This window comes from Odocoileus virginianus, chromosome 27, assembly GCF_023699985.2.
Source record: "Odocoileus virginianus isolate 20LAN1187 ecotype Illinois chromosome 27, Ovbor_1.2, whole genome shotgun sequence".
Taxonomy (NCBI): domain Eukaryota; kingdom Metazoa; phylum Chordata; class Mammalia; order Artiodactyla; family Cervidae; genus Odocoileus; species Odocoileus virginianus.
Window position 1 is genome coordinate 20335912 of NC_069700.1, and position 18048 is coordinate 20353959.

Here is an 18048-nt window from a genome sequence, read left to right on the forward strand (position 1 = left end):
GGTCTGACATGGTCATAACAGACTTGGCATTGACAATGAACTTGGACATTTGCTTTACTTGATTGTGCTTCAGTCAGCCTTGTTGCTGACAGATTTGAGCCCAGAGAGGTGACCAAGGTGTGGGGGGAAGCGGGGGAAGGTGAGTGGGGGAGGGCACAAGAGAAAGAGGAAATAAATGTAAACATTGTTGAATCAGCATTTTCTATAGTGAATGTAAAGTCACATCTGGAACACTGGATCACATAGAACATGGTTATTATTTTACATTATTTACAAATGTAAAACTCCACGGGAGCATTTCGGAAAGATTCAGATCGGAGCATTTCCTCCAGGTGTGGAGGCTGGTGACCGGGAGTCAGCTATCTGTGCCCATCTGCCGTCCATCCCCCTTTCCTGCTTAGCCTGCCACCCTGTCCTCTCCTGCGCGGTTGCCCCGCTCCTCCTGACACGTCTCCTCATCCACACAGAGATTAAGCTAATCTTTCAGTTTCCCAGTTCCCCTCCCGGGATTGTCATAAGGCTTAATTAAATAATGTTCATAAAGCATTCGGCTGTTCAGGTGTCCCTGGATAAAATGCAAAGCACAATATTATTGTGATTATTATTAATTAGAACGATCCTGTCGGAGCCAAAGGATGTTTCCTGGCAGCTTTGGAGAGTTCTACCCTGGCCTTTATCCCTGCAGAGAGGATGGCAGGTGAGATAGTGGAAATGTACTTCTTGATGTTGGAGGAAACTTAGAAATGTCAGAAGAATTGATGACCTGGTGTTGCCAAGATTATTTTTAAGAGAAATAAAGAAACATTTTGCGAACAGCCTACTAAGGCACTTCATTCTAGTACCACTCCCTCCAAAATAATCAGTTTTTTTTTCAAGGGGCTGGCTTAAGAATCCCTGGAGAATATAGGACTGATCATTAAGAACTAATACAGGGTCACCAAAAACAAGCAATTTCTTCCATTTTCAGTTTTTTCCTTTAATAGAATCCTTAGAACAAGAATTAGGGCAATGCAATCAACATAGAATCTAGGCTTTGAGAAACCATTTGAAAAGCTTCTCCTGAGAGCTTTTCATTGTTTTTCAATGGATGAGTTTAAGGACTACTGATTGTTTATGGGTAAATATCAAGTAAACAACAGGAGTGGAAAGATCCCCTGGAGAAGGGAATGGCTACCCACTCTAGTATCCTTGCCTGGAAGACTCCATGGACAGAGTAATCTGGAGGGCTACAGTCCAAGAGACATGACTGAAGCTACTTAGCGCACACGCACTCAATACTAGTATGTACCATATGCCGCATACAACTTTCATTGCTTTAAAAATTCTAAACCATTAAATCTTCTGAGTACTCACAGAAGGTGGGCATTACTGCTATCCCATATTTACAGATGAATATACTGAGGCACAGAGAGGTAAGGTCACTTACTCAAGGTCACACAGCTAAAAGGTAGAGAAAGGGAGTTAAATTCAGGTGACTGGTTTTAGAACCCTCCTCTTAACATTACACTGTGCTAACTCTCTATAAAGCCCCTCCAGAACCCACATGAATTGATCTGATCAGAATTCTTACATTATTTTATCTCCAGTCCTTCAAGACAAATATTAGAAATGTAGCACTTGGAACTTCCCAGGTAGTCCAGGGGCTAAGACTGCACACTCCCAATGCAGGAGGCCTGAGTTCTATCTCTGGTCAGGAAACTAGATCCCACAACCGAAGATCTGGCACGCCACAACTGAGGCCTAGCATGGCCAAATAAAATAAATAAATATGTATCTTTTTAACATGGCACTTATTATGGTCGATAAGTGCCATGCTAAAAATATACGTATACTAGATGTATTATTTTCAGAGACACAATACAAATAGCAGCCCTAAACCTTCTCTCTTCTCTTGTCCTTTATAAACACAACAGAAAAGTGTTTTAAAGATAATCACTTTAGCACAAAGTATAAAATTTCAAACAAGAGGTTTCAATAGTATTTTTAAAGGTTTTGATGTTGTAAAATAAAATTTTAACTCATATTAATACAAGTGTCCCAAATTTAATATAGTTTTAAAAAATTCATTTGTGCACAAAAATGCTTTGGCTTACATGAATAAATAAGAAATTAACCATCTCACACTGGTCAGAATGGCCATCACTAAAAAGTCCACAAATAACAAATGCTGAAGAGGTGTGGGAGGAAAGGGCACTCTCCTACACTGTTAGTGGGACTGTAAATTGGTACAGCTACTATGGAGGATAGTATGGAGATTCCTTAAAAAAACTAAAAATAAAGTTGCCATATGAGTCTACAATTCCATTCCTGGCCATATATCCTGAGAAAACTCTAATTCAAAAAGGTACATGCACCTCAATATTCATAGCAGCACCATTGACAATAGCCAAGACATGAAAGCAACCTAAATGTCCATCTGTGGATGAACAGATAAAGAAGATGCGGTGTATATGCACAGTGGGATGCTACCAGCCATTAAAAAGAATGAAATAATGCCATTTGCAGCAACATGGATGACCCTGGAGATGATCAGACTAAGTGAAGTGGGTCAGACAGAGACAGATACAGTGTGATATCACTTATATGTGGAATCTAAAACATGAACTTATTTACAAAACAACTCACATGTTTATAAAAAAGTTTACAAAGGAACTTATTTACAAAACAGAGAGATTAACAGACATGTGAAATAAACATATGGTTACCAAAGGGGAAAAGGAGTTGAGGGGGAATAAATTGGGAGTTTGGGACTAGTAGATAAATCTCCTATATATTAAATATATATAAGATATATTATAAAATAGATAAACAACAAAGTCCTACTGTATAGTACAGGTAACTAGATTCAGTATCCTGTAACAAACCATAACAGAAAATAAAAATGGAGTAAATTAAACAGTGCAGAATTATTAAATGGGAATAAGTAAAATATAGCATTTTTTATTTACAAATGTTTAGTAAAAAACATTTACATGTAGTTGTTACTATATACTATATTGGAATTTATCAGACAGTTTTACCAGACAGTGTTGTTATATACAGTCTTTAAACATATTTTATTTCTAAGATTTTCTCACTCTCTAACATGCATCAATGATGACATTATTAATAAATGATGTAGGGGTTCTTGACATTGTGTTTCTCTGAAAGAGATTCAGTTTTAAAATGTTGTAAAATCCCATTACAGACTAATCCAGAAGAGAGGGATGGAGTCCCAGAATGAGGAAGGCCTTTCTGATGCTGGTTTTATGGTCTGACACTGCCAAGGTTTCGCTCTGCTCAGAAGGTGAGTTTGGAATACTTATTGGCACTTAATAGGTTTATTCAAAAGAGAAAACAACCAGGACTTATGGCATTGTCTAAAAGAAGAGCCAAGTGTAGCTCATATCAATAGTCTGTAGTTTCAGGAGGGAGACATTTTGGTTTTTTAATGTATTTTTTAAAAATTATGTATTTATTGATATTTATTTATTGGCTGCACTGGAACTTCCAGGTTTTCTTTAGCTGTGGCCAGTGAATGGTACTGGGCTAGGGATCAAACCCATGTCCCCTACACCGGCAGGGGGATCCTTCACTACTGGACTACCAGGCAAGTCCAGAAGGGAGCCATTTTAAAATTCCTGTCTATAATACTTCTATATACTAATCTAAATCACACTCATCAAATCACAGTGATATGGTCACCACACCCAGGCTATCTCCAACTACCCCAGCCTCCTTGACCTTCTTTATGGATTAACCTGTGATCTTAATTGCCTGGTGACTTGCATTATGATCACAAGTTTCCTGCCTTTCTCTTGTAATCTCCTTAAAGATTTTTGCCATCCCCTATATCATGGTTTTAAATTCAGGTACCTGATTCCAGGGCTCCCTCCTTAAAAAAAAAAAAAAAAAATGTGAAACGTCTCTTTTGGTAGTTTACAACTCGGTGCTGTGACTACAATAGGTGCTCCAAGTTATCTTAGTTTGAACTTGCTCTGAAAAGACTGGGTGAGATTCTTTAATCTTACAGTTCCTTATCTTGCTTTTAATGTCCTTGGAAAAAGACAAACAAAAAACTTAATGAATATTGGGGTCTCCTTATCCTAGCTCTCAGTTCTATGGACTAGAAGGGAGTAAAGAGGCAGTCAAGACCCTGAAAAGAGACAAGATTGGAAGCTAGCGGTAAAGCACCAGTCTGCCAATGCAGGAGCCTTAAGAGATGTGGATTTAATCCTTGGGTGGGAAGATCCCCTGGAGAAGGGAATGGCAGCCCACTCCAGTATTCTTGCCTGGAGAATCCCATGGACAAAGGAGCTTTGGCAACCTACAGTCCATAGGGTTGCACAGAGCCGAACACGGCTGAGGCGACCTAGCACACACAGCACGCAAGCCCGCTACCCTTTCCTAATGACCAAAATTCTTCAGGTCTCCTCTAAATTTGCAGTGCTAATTGATCACCTGAAGTATCACCAGAGCCATCTAATCTGTTTAGTTTTGCAGAGTTTCACTTCCTTTCCATCCATAAATCTCATTTCCAGTTTTATGCCAAGGATGATGCCCTGTGTCTGCACTAACTAAAAGAGTAATGGAAAGTTAGAAAGTAACTTAACGATCCAGGTTCCTGGGAGCACTTTTAAAAACAGCCCTAAAGATTGAATTTCTGATCCTCATACTCTGACTCTATTGCAAAAACCCCACCCCCGACAAATGTCTTCTCCACTTGAACATTTTTCTCTGGTGATTTGCTTGAGCAATCTTCTCTGATGATTGAAAAATAGCAACAGACATTAGAGCATCTTTCAAGGAGGGGATGTGGAAGCTGGAGGCGAGAAGAGTAGAATAAAGAAATATGTAATGGAGCACCCACAAAAGTGGTCCAAGGAGAGGGTGGGAAGAATTGAGAGAGTAGCCCTGAAACACGGACATGACCATAAGTAAAATGGGCTTCCCAGGGGGCGCTGGTGGTAAAGAGCCTGCCTGCCAGTGCAGGAGAGGCTGGAGACACGGGTTTGATCCCTGGGTTGGGAGGATCCCGTGGAGAAGGAAGTGGCCGCCCACTCCAGTATTCTTCGGAGAAGGCAATGGCAACCCACTCCAGTACTCTTGCCTGGAAAATCCCGTGGATGGAGGAGCCTTATAGGCTTCAGTCCATGGGATCTCGAAGAGTCGGACACGACTGAGCGACTTCACTTTCACTTTTCACTTTCATGCATTGGAGAAGGAAATGGCAACCCACTCCAGTGTTCTTGCCTGGAGAATCCCAGGGACGGCGGAGCCTGGTGGGCTGCTGTCTATGGGGTCGCACAGAGTCGGATAGGACTGAAGCGACTTAGCAGCAGCAGCAGCCAGCATTCTTGCCTGGAAAATTCCATGGGCAGAGGAGCCTGGTTACAGTCCACGGGCTCACAAAGAGTCGGACATGACTGAAGCGACTTAGCATGCATGCACCCATGTATGTCAAATAGATAGCCAGTGGGAATTTGCTATATGATTCAGGGAGCTCAAACCCGTGCTCTGGGACAACCTGGAGGGGTGGGTAGAGTGGGAAGTTTAAGAGGGAGAGGACATATGTCTACCTATTACTGATGCATGTTGATGTATGGCAGAAACCAACACTATATTAGAAAGCAATTATCCTTCAATTAAAATTAAATGAATTTTTTTTAAAGTGGTCCGTAAAGATCGAGAACATACAACCTATTCAGTGTTCTTTCTCCCTCTCTCTCATCTTTCTTCCTCTGCCTCTCACAAAAGCCCAAACAGTTAAAAATGGAGACACCCTATGCCACTTAATAGCATCTCTGTTGATCTTCCTCCAGTAGGTGTAAGTACCGAGAGCGACAGCACCTTTTGTCACCAGCTGCGGATGGGGAGTGGCTGCCTCAGGGGATCTGAGCCTAAAAAATCCACCACTGAGAAAAGGCAATAACAGAAGTCTGTTGCTGTCTAACCTGCCATATAAATGAAACAATCAAGCAAGACAACAAAGGAACCTCCAGTCACCACCAGAGGCAAAAGCAGGTGGTGTAATATATCCTGGCTTCAGGGACTATTTTTAGTTTCCTCCCATCCCTCCCCCCCTTCAAAAACAACAACAACAACAACAACAACAACTCTAATTTAGATTATCTGGGGGGAAAACACTAAATAATTCAGGAGAGTCAGAGAGAGAGAGAGAGGTGAGTAGCAGGGAGACCGAGAAGGCACACACCTGAATGAAATGAGGAACACACGAAAACCTCGAAATGTCTGAATCAAAGAGCTCATAATCAGTGGAGATGGGAGATTGTGGAAGAAACAAGGGAGGAGACCCAGCAGACTTTCATCCTCTGTTATGTAGTTCTAGCTCACAAATCCATACTCTAAATACAATCCACTCAGAGAAAGCACTATCAACAAAGGGAAGGAAGAGAAATGATTATTAATCCTAAACATTCTTATCAGCTGACTGGGCTCACCCCTGCAGCGACTTGGACCAGCAGATCCAAAACTCTCTTAGAACTTCTATGGGAACAGTTTATGCCAATGTTCCTCAATTACTCCTTATCAAAGCACATATTTTGCCAGCTTTATTGAGATAGAGTTGACCTGCGGCACTGGATAAGTTTAAAGTCCACAGTGTAATGATTTGACTAATATCCATCACAAAATGATGATCACAATAAGTGAATATCCATATGCTCATATAGATACAAAATTAAAGAAATAGAAAAAAATTTTTCTCATGGTGAGAACTCAGGATTTATTCTCTTAACAACTTTCATATATAACATACAGCAGGGTTAACTATAGTCATTATGTTGTATACTACATACTTCCTTTTCTTATCATCGAATATTTGTACCTTTTGACCACCTTCATCCTATTTTTCCTCCCCCACCTCCTGCTTCTGGTAACCACAAGTCGATCTTATTTTATATGAGTTTTGCTATTGTTGTTAGAGGCCACATGTAAGTAAGATCATACAATACTTCTATTTTTCTGTCTGATTAAATTTCACTTAACATAATATCCACTACATTCATCCACGTTGCAGCAGATTTCAGAATTTCTTCCTTTCTGAATGCTGAACAGTATTCCATTGCGTGTATGCCATCTCCTTGTAGCCCACATCTTTACTTATTCATCTTTTGATGGACATTTAGGTTCTTTCCATAGCTTGCTGTTGTAAATAGCGCTGCTGCGAAGAGGGGGGTGTAGATAACTCTTTGACATGGTGTTTCCATTTTCTTCAATATATTCCCAGAAGCAGAATTGCTGCATCATACAGTTCTATTTCTAATTTCTTGAGGAAACTCCATACTGGTTTCCAGAGTGGTTGTGCAGTTTGCACTCCTACCAACCATGCTAACGGGTTCCCTTTTCTCCACATTCTCACCAGCACTGGATACCTCTTCTCTTTTTGATGATGCTCATTCTAACACACGTGAGGTGATATCTCATTGTAGTTTGATTTGCATCCAAAGCACATGTTTTTAATAACAATACTCGATCCAGCACTCTGGTTTTGGTGAGCAAGGCTGTTGACTGAATTCTCAATGAACTTGTGCAGTTCTTTGGACTTAAGAAAGAATTACATACTTTAAACACAAATCCATGGAATTTCATATGTAAAATTAGCTTAGAGAACTCTGGCAATAATCTTACTGCTGTAATTAGCATCTGAATATAACTGGATTTTTCTCAAAACCCCCTCATTATGTCTCATTTATTGCAAAATGCAGCCACCTAAAGATTGAGTCCTGACTAGATAGCCCTCTTACCTTCTCTCTTGACAAGGTGGCATCTGTTCTGATAGGAATTTGTAGAATATTGTCCCATCTAGTCAAAACTTAAACATTTTAAGGTATTGGATCCCCTTTCACCAATCTCTCCCAAATGTTTATTAATGCTTTAATTACTAATACTCCCCAGAGAGGTATTTACATTAAGAGATGGATGCATAAAGGTAGAATTTCAGACACCAAGGCAGACCAGTGTAGATAGAATGGAGAACAATAGTGGAGTGTTGGGCTCAACACAGGACAAAAGGAGGATGTTGAGCAACGGGAAGAGAGCTTCCAGAGAGTAGAGAAGAGTTTGATAATAAAAGAGTGAAGTGAAACACAGTTCCCTGGGGGGAAAATTCTCTAGGACTAGCCTTGATCATCATCACTGCCATTTTCCTATCAGCCTTACTCCAATCTCAGGACATTTATGAAGTAGGAGGATGCTACCATCTTTTAAGACCACAGTCTTTAACCTGATGGCCAGGAGTACAGAGGAAGTACACGTGGAACTTGGAGGGGGCTGCCTAAATCCCCCAAAACAGAAGCCCTGTAGCTGGATGAGGCTGGGATGCAACTGTGTGTAGCAAAGAGGGTGAGAAGTCAGAGGTAGTGAGCTGTCTGGAAAATCACAACCCAGGCAGACATCAAAAACTCCCCCCAGGGAGACCGGACAGAAGATTCTGGGGAGGAGGACCATGACTGAAAGTAGATGTAAGCAGCTGGAAGCCATGGCTGGAATAAAATGTGACCCTAGAGCCACAACTGGAATGGGGATTCCGGGCCACAGAAGGATTTGACAGGACCTTTGTGGTCTCCTATGTAGCCAGGAAGGGACCACTTAAAAGTCAAAGATCTGGCTTAGTGCTGAAAGCAAAAACTTCCATGCAGAGAGAAGACTGATGGCATTAAACATAGGCATAGAGAGCTCTTTTTGGAGATCTTAGGTAGAAACATTTGAATGCATTTCCACAATTTTGTTGTGTTGCATAAAACCATGTTCTTATCAACATGGTGGTGTGGTGGTGGTAGTGTAGTCACTATGTTGTGTCCAACTCTTGCGACCCCACTGACTTCAGCCTGGCAGGCTCCTCTGTCTTTGGGATTTCCCAGGCAAGAATACTGGACTGAGTTGCCATTTCCTGTTCCAGGGGATCTTCCTGACCCAGGGACTGAACCCATGTCTCTTGCATTGCAGGTGGATTTTTTACCACTGAGCCACCAGGGAAGCCCTCTTATCAACACAATTTGGATTATTTAAGACCATGGCCCAATGACTTATTTATATAATATGTAGAATTAGCCTCCATGCACAGCATCAATTCTGTCACTGCAGGTGGCCTGTCACCGGAAGTAAGACTCTACTCTGTTTGCTCTGATTTATGGCAAATAATCATTTGCTTGCAGTTTATCCTTCAAATGCTTATTTTTCTGGAATAATATAAAATCTATCCATTTATCTTCTCAGAGTTGCTTTTCACTAAACCTGCCTCTTAGTCTAGGTTTTTGTATCTCTGGGTCTCTCTTTATCTGTCTGTTTCTCTTTCTTTTTTTCTGAAATACCAATCACGTGCCCAATGTCTCTGTGTTTCCCTTACAGAGGATGTATATAAAATCCCCAGATATAAAGTTACTCACACTTAGCGATAATCATACCTGATATTTACAGAGGTTACAAACATTGATGGACAAGTAGTGATCCAGCTGACATTTTTCATGTTTAGGGTAGCCACACACATTAATTCTTTCACTCCTTATGACAGCCCAATCGCAGTAGTGGGTAGGTGCTATTATAAATGAGGAAGCTGAGTTAAATGTGGTCGACCCAACAATTGGCAATGCTGGGACTTGAACCCCAGTAATCTGCTTTGAGCCCATGCTGTTAACCTTCACACTACACTGCTGGCCCCTTTATGAAAAGCATGTGTTCAAAAATAGTGCCTTGGGGAATAAGACCTTAGGCATAGCTTTAATACTTTATAGCTCATAAAGTTCTTTTACATACACTATTTCATTTTGTCTCTGCATCCAGGAAAATGGGTATTTATTAGAGAAAAGTCTTTATTTTCAGGATTCTGGAGAACTAAGGCTTGGATTTGGTTCTTCTGATCTGAATTGAGTGGTTTTCCCACTTCCACTGCTCCAACTCATGGGCATTCTCTTGGTGGGATCCAGAAGGCCAGGTGGGCAGAAAGGATGGCCTGGGTGGGTGAACAGAAGGACACAGAGGGAGAGAGTGGTGATGAGAAGAGATTTGATGGCAGGCTAGCTCAAAGTCCAAAATAAAAGAGCTCTGAGTGTGGAAATTCTTTTTGCTTTTGAAGTGACCCCTTGTCTTATAAAACATTCTTGTAGTCAAGGATATAGAAGAGATCAGTGATTTTCAAATGTCAACATGCTCAGGAATCCCTTGAGGATCTTATTAGATGGAAAGCTCTGACTTAGAAGGCTGGAGTGGGGTCTGAGATTCTGCATTTCTGTCTCCCTGGGGCCTGCTTCTCCTGCCCCAGTTCTCAACATTCCAAGGCCATTTTTGAATCCCCACCAATCTGGCTTCTTATTTAGTTCACAGAGTCCACTTGCCCATCGTACTCTGACAGAAATCTGCTAGACTAAGGGGCTTAATTCTGAAACCCCAATTATGGAAGAAAACCTACCATTTTTATGCAGGAGGTGTCTGAACCACGTGGCTACTATTCTCAGACAGCCTGAGGAAGAACCGAGATCTTTCTATGAGTTAATGAGGCAAGGGCATTCCCTGACATGACACTCCCCTGCCCCCATCAAAGTACAAAGAAGGTTCTAGAAGGTTTGGGGGTTTTGATATTTTTCTGTTTAACATGCGTTCGGGATACCCCTTGCCCACAGTGACCTACATTTAGGGAGTGAAGTAAGTCAGGAATGGACCCCCACCCCCAGTACAAGCCATTCCTCGACACTGGGAGCCCAGAGCTTCGCTCACAGATCACGCAGGCTTAGCGGCTCTCCTAGGGTGCTCGCCCCATTTGGACACGAGCCCTCTGAAACGCCATCAGCTACGGCTAATGGTCTGTAAACGTGTCAGATGATGCCACCAAGTGCCACTGGTGTCATTCTCCTCGTGAAGTCACACTGGCTGCACCACAGCAAGCCGAAATATAATTAGTGCTAATTTGGTTCCTCACTGCACAGCGATCGCGTTTCCATTCTGCACTGACTTGGGAGACATTTGTTTGTTTTTAACATGCTGAGGGGTTTGGGCAAGAATATTAGGGTGGGGGCATTGCCATTTGCGCTGTTTTTGGCTGACATCTTAGAGGCCCTGGATCAGTGTATGTGAATGGAATGTGTGCAATTTGCTATTTTTATTTTGCTTTCATTTTGAATTTTACGGCATCATATAGGTTTAGAAAGAACCCCAGAGGGACAGATATTCTGTGGCCTTCTTTCTGCCCGCTTAGGCAAGGTAGCACCAGAAATTTTCCAACTAGATTCATACCCATTGGCTTTGTAAACTAGTTTGAAAAGCCTTCAGGGCAATTAATATGCTGACCAACAACACTCTCTAACAGTGTGCCTAATAGTGCCTTTAGCTTAATGTACAATTCTGGGGCAGTAAGACCCATGTCACATCTTTTCTTAAATTAACAATTATATTGTTCGGCTGCCTAGTTTCTTTAAAATTGGCCTGGTTTCTTTCAGGTTCAGATGCTCTTGCTTCAAAATAATTTTGTAAGTATTCTAACATATAGAAAAAGTTCTCATGTAGTTCTGCGAGTTATAATGACTGAAGTAAGGAAGCTGATCTAAAAGTACAGCCTGCATTTTTGCTGTGACCTGGTTAGCTCTTTTCTTCTGATTCAGGTCTCAGGAGAAGTAAAGAATATCCAGGCCAATCTGATTTCTTCTACCTAGTTGGTAGGGCTACCTGGTAATGAGCCATAGCTGGGTCTTCCACACATTAGCATGTAAAATTTTGCTTGTGTAAATTTCCCAGAACTGTATGTCTGTATGTTCAAAGACTTAGAGTGGGAAACTTCTGCTTCATTTGGTGGGATACCAATCTCTGGGGACCACTGATCACATGTTGGGGCAAGGAATAGTGACTTTATTTGGAAAGCCAGCAGACTGAGAAGGTGGTGGACCAGTGTCCCCAAGAACCATCCCACCCAAGTTAGAATTCAGACTTCTTTTATACTAAAGGGGAGGGAAGTGTGGTTGGTGTCTGCAAACTTTTTGGTGCTGGAATACTTGTTCTTGAAGCTGTCCATGTAAGTCTGGTTACAACATTCCTATAAACTCCAAGAAAATTGTTATTTTCTATTCTTCACATTAAAAAAATTTATATATGGCACTTTATATGAGTCAAAGCCTTTATTTTTTTTTAGGGAGATATTTTGTAAGTAATGGCGTTATTAGTAGCTTTGGAAAAATTAAATATAATAATGAAATGTTTTATTATAAAATATTAACTGTACATTGTAGAACATTTAGAAATTACAGTAAATAAAAGAATATGAACTTTAATCAGTTTCACCCTAAAAAAATTTTTTTAATTTATATATTTTTACTTGAAGGATAATTGCTTTCTAACATTATGTTGGTTTCTGCCATACATTAACATGAATCTGTTCTGCAACTTTTTAATGGCACAGTGTTATATCTTTAAAGGTCAGAGCCTTGAGAATGGGCTCTCCTGTTGACTTCCCAGGTGGCAATGGTGGTAACGAACCTGCCGGCCAATGCAGGAGACATTAGAAATACAGATTCAACCCCTGGGTGGGGAAGATCCCCTGAAGGAGGGCATGGAAACCCACTCCAGTATTCACGCCTGGAGAATCCCATGGACAGAGAAGCCTCACAGACTACAGTCCATGGGGTCACACAGAGTCGGACACAACTGAAGCAACTTAGCACGCATGCTTGTGTGTTTCAGGCTACACGGAACATTCTTTTCCAAAAGGTACAGAGCCAGCATGACTAAGCACAGGCTACAGAACACAAGGAATAGAACCAGCACCAAGTTAGGTTTGTGCTTCTCTGTTACAAGTGTGATAGGCTTTTCCAGTATTGTGGAGGGGCTGTCTTGTGAAGGGCCTTTACAAACTGCACAATGAATGCATATACAAGGTAGTTGATAGTGATCCCAGTCTTTCCTTCTTCTTCTCCTTCTAGGGCTACTCCAGCATCTTTACGAGGATCCTTTCTATTTCTTCTTCAAACTTAAGAAAGCTTCCCTGCATTCCCCACCACCATCCAGTATACTGGGCGACCCTCCGAGGCATTTCCCTACATGTAACCTCCCAAAGAGCTTCTCAGGTGGCACTAGTGGTAAAGAACCTGCCTACCAATGTAGGAGGCAGAAGAGACGCGGGTTTGATCCCTGGGTCGGGAAGATCCCCTGGAGAAGGACATGGCAAACCACCCCAGTGTTCTTGCTTGGAGAATCCCACGAACAGGGGAGCCTGGTAGGCTACAATGCATAGGGTCACAGAGTTGGACACGGCTGAAGGGACTTAGCATGCATACACACACACTCTCCAATAAGCACTTAGCTCACGGTCTCCTAATTATGTATTTGGCCCATTGGACTTCTGAAAAATAAAAGGCATGCTTTTTATCTCCGCATCTCTAATGTCTAGCTTGGCCTGAAATTTCTCATGAATGCTTCTTGAGTTCAAGGGCTCTCCCTTGAGCTGAACTTGCCTTCTCTTGACTCCCCAGGTGGTTCCAGGAACTCCTTCTGGGCTAATGTTATTCACACATCCTCACTGGATCTAAGCGCTTTGCTTGTGGGCCTCTGACATGGGGCTACCCAGGAAGGAGAGCGGGGTCAGGAGCTGGTGGAGGCTGAAGCATTAGAACTGTTTTATCCATACCAAAGAATATCTTTTGTTTAGTTTTGTTTGGCTTGTTTCTGAGTGATATAGGCTGGATCTTCCACCCAAAGCAATATATCAGCAGAGCAGCCAGGGAGGCCCTGGGCCAATTAGAACCCTGGAACTTGTTTATCAGTCAGTCAACAACCGTTAGTGGCACCCGCTGGGTGGCAGGGCACTGTGCGCGGCGTGCAGCAGCAGTTATATTGGAGTTAGGCTGAATTAGTTTCATTTTCACAAACATATAAAGTCCCTAAGAATCCTCACAAACTGTTAATTTGACTCTTGTTTTACGAGTGGACTCATGGGGCAAACAGATGTAAACTACACTGGACTCTAAAGAAAAAAATAATAACAAAGTGATTATGAATTTAGCACAAATACTTCTGCAGAGGGTGCCTGGGGTGCTCTTGTAAACTCACTCTCAAAAGGCAGCCTTCAAACACTGCCACCTGTCAAGTATTAACCAGGCTACTTTAGAAACAGTGATCTCAGTTACCATTTTAACTAATGTAATATTGGGGATTCCCAGCTCCCCAGTACTATAAAAAGAACCTAGAGTCCCAGGAGAACAATAGCAAACTTTAGAGTAAAATGTTGCCTCCTATAGTGGTCTAGGATGCAAGCTGAGGGCTCTTTGCAGGCACCCTATATTCTATACACTCACATACACATTCACAGCTCCTCTGCCTCAGTGATTCAGTTTTTCTAGATGTCATGGGAAAGCCAGGGAGTCGAGTCCTTGTGTTTAAATGTTGACTTGTATTTTTCCACTTATTTCCAACCAGTTACTGACTCTAAGGGCTTTTTGGGTGGCTCAGTGGTGAAGAATCTGCCTGCCAATATAAGAGAGCAAGAGACACAGGTTTGATCCCCAGGTTGGAAAGATCCTCTGGAGAAGGAAATGGCAACCCACTCAAGTATTCTTGCCTGAAAAATTCCATGAACTGAGGAGCCTGGCAGGTTACAGTCCATGGGGTCACAAAGACTCAGACATGACTGAATGACTGAGTACAACACAGCGCTGACTCTAAAGAAGGAGGAGATAAAATGTCATTCTATAGAAGGTGTCCTGTCCACCAGACTGATAATTCAAAACCTTCCTCCAGAGTTGCTGGCTTTTGGCTTCTTCCTTAGACAATCTTTGTCTTAGAACTTTGACAAAATCTTTATGTAGAATATACTCCGTCTCTTCCCCATTTGTATCTGCCCCTGACTTGGTGGGTCTTGGGATAAAGAATTTGGAGGATTGTGAGTTCATGCAGATCTATGCCACTCCCCTTCTCCTCCCTCTGAACTGCCAACAGCCCCTCCCACTGCCATGGGTGAAAAGTTCCAAGAGGATATTCTGAGTTCATTTGCCAAAAAATAGAAAGGAGAGCCCACTCACGGCTAAGAAAATCAACAAAGTGATAATTATTGGATGTAAGGTGTACAGTGTTGATGACTGACTGGTGATGCAGTTTTCAGAGAAAGTATAATAAAAGTTTAATTTCGTTCAACATGTATTAGACTTCCGGATATACAAAGATGGCCCTGCCCCTGGGGACTTAATGCCTACTATAGTAGAGACAAACATCATCGGCCCAATTAACACTGACTTTGAGGATTCTGATCTCTGCTCTGATATTGGTATTCTCCATGACCTTTAGTTTCTCCCTAAACACATGTAGCTGTTTGTCAAAAACAAAATAAAAAAACTCACTATGCCATCCTGGACACAATTAGATGTACTTCAGTTGAGTTCAGTTGCTCAGTTGTGTCCGACTTTTTGTGACCCCATGAACTGCAGCACGCCAGGCCTCCCGGTCCCTCACCAACTCCCGGAGTTTACCCAATCCTATCATTTTGCCTTTTCATACTGTTCATGGGGTTCTCAAGGCAAGAATACTGAAGCAGTTTGCCATTCCCTTCTCCATGGACCACATTCTGTCAGACCTCTCCACCATGACCTGTCCATCTTGGGCGGCCCCATGTGGCATGGCCTAGTTTCACTGAGTTAGACAAGGCTGTGGTCCATGTGATCAGATTGGCTAGTTTTCTATGATTGTGGTTTCAGTCTGTCTGCCCTCTGATGCCCTCTCTCAGCACCTACCATCTCACTTGGGTTTCTCTTACCTTTTAAACTCAGTCCGAACCATATACAACTCTTTCCTCTCGGTTCACTTTTCACAAACCTTATCACTTTCTGTACCCATTATTGTTCTTCCATATTAAAAAGCCACCTGTAAGTCAGGCTTACCTCCTTTTCCCTTCACAAAATGCAATTTCATTCCTCATAGCTTTTTTTACGGAAAACACTTCCTACTTCCCTTAAGCAACTAAGAACTGACTTTTATATTAGCATTTTGTAGATTGGTGAGAATAAATACCAGTGATAATTTCTAAAACCTTTGTTTTCTTAGAACATTTTGGGATGGCACCAAACATCATTTATTTTTAATCCCAAATCTCTTTAGTTTCTCTGTAAGAGGTAGTGTTTAGTAGTAAATGTTTCAAATTCTTATTTTATTTGGAAATGACTTAGCTATTCAATAGACTTCCAACACTTAGTTTAGCACAATCCTTAGAAGTTCAAGTTACCCCAATCTGGATAGACTATTTTAGACAGACATTCCAAAAGCATAATTATTCTTAATAGAGTTCATCTAAAGGCTCATATCTCACCTACATTTTTTAGAAGTTTCTTCACTCAGCAAGGTAATTTCATTGCTGAGAAACTTGTAACATATATAATATTTAACTTATATTAAACCTAGGTACAATGAAAATATTCTGCTTAATGTTAATTACTCTTAGACATGTCTACATTATTTAGATTAACAAATAAACATGTATTTATACATCGAAACATGTATATTATCTAGGGTGAAACAGATCATCAGCCCAGGTTGGGTGCATGAGACAAGTGCTCGGGCCTGGTGCACTGGGAAGACCCAGAGGGATCGGGTGGAGAGGGAGGTGGGAGGGGGGACTGGGATGGGGAATACATGTAAATCCATGGCTAATTCATTTCAATATATGACAAAAAACCACTGCAATGATGTAAAGTAATTAGCCTCCAACTAATAAAAATAAATGGAAAAAAAAAACAACATTAATATCAGGTATTTAATACTGAATATTTCCTAGTACCTGAAATTCATTTAGGTTACTTTCTCTTGTATTTAGAATTATTCGATTTGTAAGCACTTACTTTTGTTTTTAAGGCCAATTAGATTAGAACTCATTTACAAACTGATCTCCGCAATCAACATTATTATCAGAAAAAATGAAGACACACACTGAAATATACATACACCCAAATAGACACAAGAGATCCTATAGCTTTGCTTTCCAAACTTAGTTATGAATTAAAAAATGGTTGGAGTAAGATTTTAAAAGGCTTTGTTCCCCTTTTTGTTCCTTTTGGTTTTAGGAATTAGATATGGTCTAGATAAGTGATCCAGAGAACTCTGGTCTAAAGGTACAGGAGGAGTTATTTCCTCAGGGCAAAAATTCTTAAAGAGGTAATTTTTTCTTCAAGCTTCCTCTGGAGTCTAAAGAATATTGTGACCACATTGTCAAAAATTGTATTTTTTGATAGATGTGCTTAGAAGTCTCTCAACTCCTGGGGATGGTGGCTTCAGTTAAGAAGTGGCAGACTCACCTCTCTCTCCCTGGGCAGTCATTTTTGCAGTTCTGCCTGGGGTGGAGTCTCAGGAGGCAGCCAGGGTTTGAGGTGAGCAAGGGTGGCTGTGGGGAAGCAACTTCAAGGGCTTTGCAGAGGGCAGACCCCTTGGAACCAGCGGAGGTTAAAAGTCCTTGAAGGAGACTTCTGATACGAAGAATCAGGTATCTATGTGCACTCAGTTGTGCAACCCCGTGGACTGTAGCCTGCCAGGTTTCTCTGTCCACGGAATTTTCTAGGCAAAAACACTGGAATGGGTTTCCATTTCCTATTCCAGACGATCTTCCCGACCCAGGGATTGAACCCACGTCTCTTTTATCCTCCTGCATTGGCAGGCAGATTCTGTACCACTGGCAGACCTTCCAAAAACAGTGGGCTGGTGATTTCTCTCCATCAAATCCAAGTGGTAACTAAAGAGATAAGACTACCAAGGCTCCACTTTTAATCCCCACGCTGGCATGTCCTGGAGAATGTGTGTGACATTCAATGAGATTCAGTGAGCGGAGCCCCAAAGTCCCTTGCAGGTTTAAACATCCAATTATTTTCCTCAATGTAATAATGACTCTTGGGCTTCCCTGGTGGCTAAGAGGTTAAAGTGTCTGGCTGCAATGCAGGAGACCTGGGTTCGATCCCTGGGTCAGGAAGATCCCTTGGAGAAGGAAATGGCAACCCACCCCAGTACTCTTGCCTGGAGAATCCCATGGATGGAGGAGCCTGGTGGGCTACAGTCCACGGAGTTGCAAACAGTCGGACATGACTGAGAGATTTCACT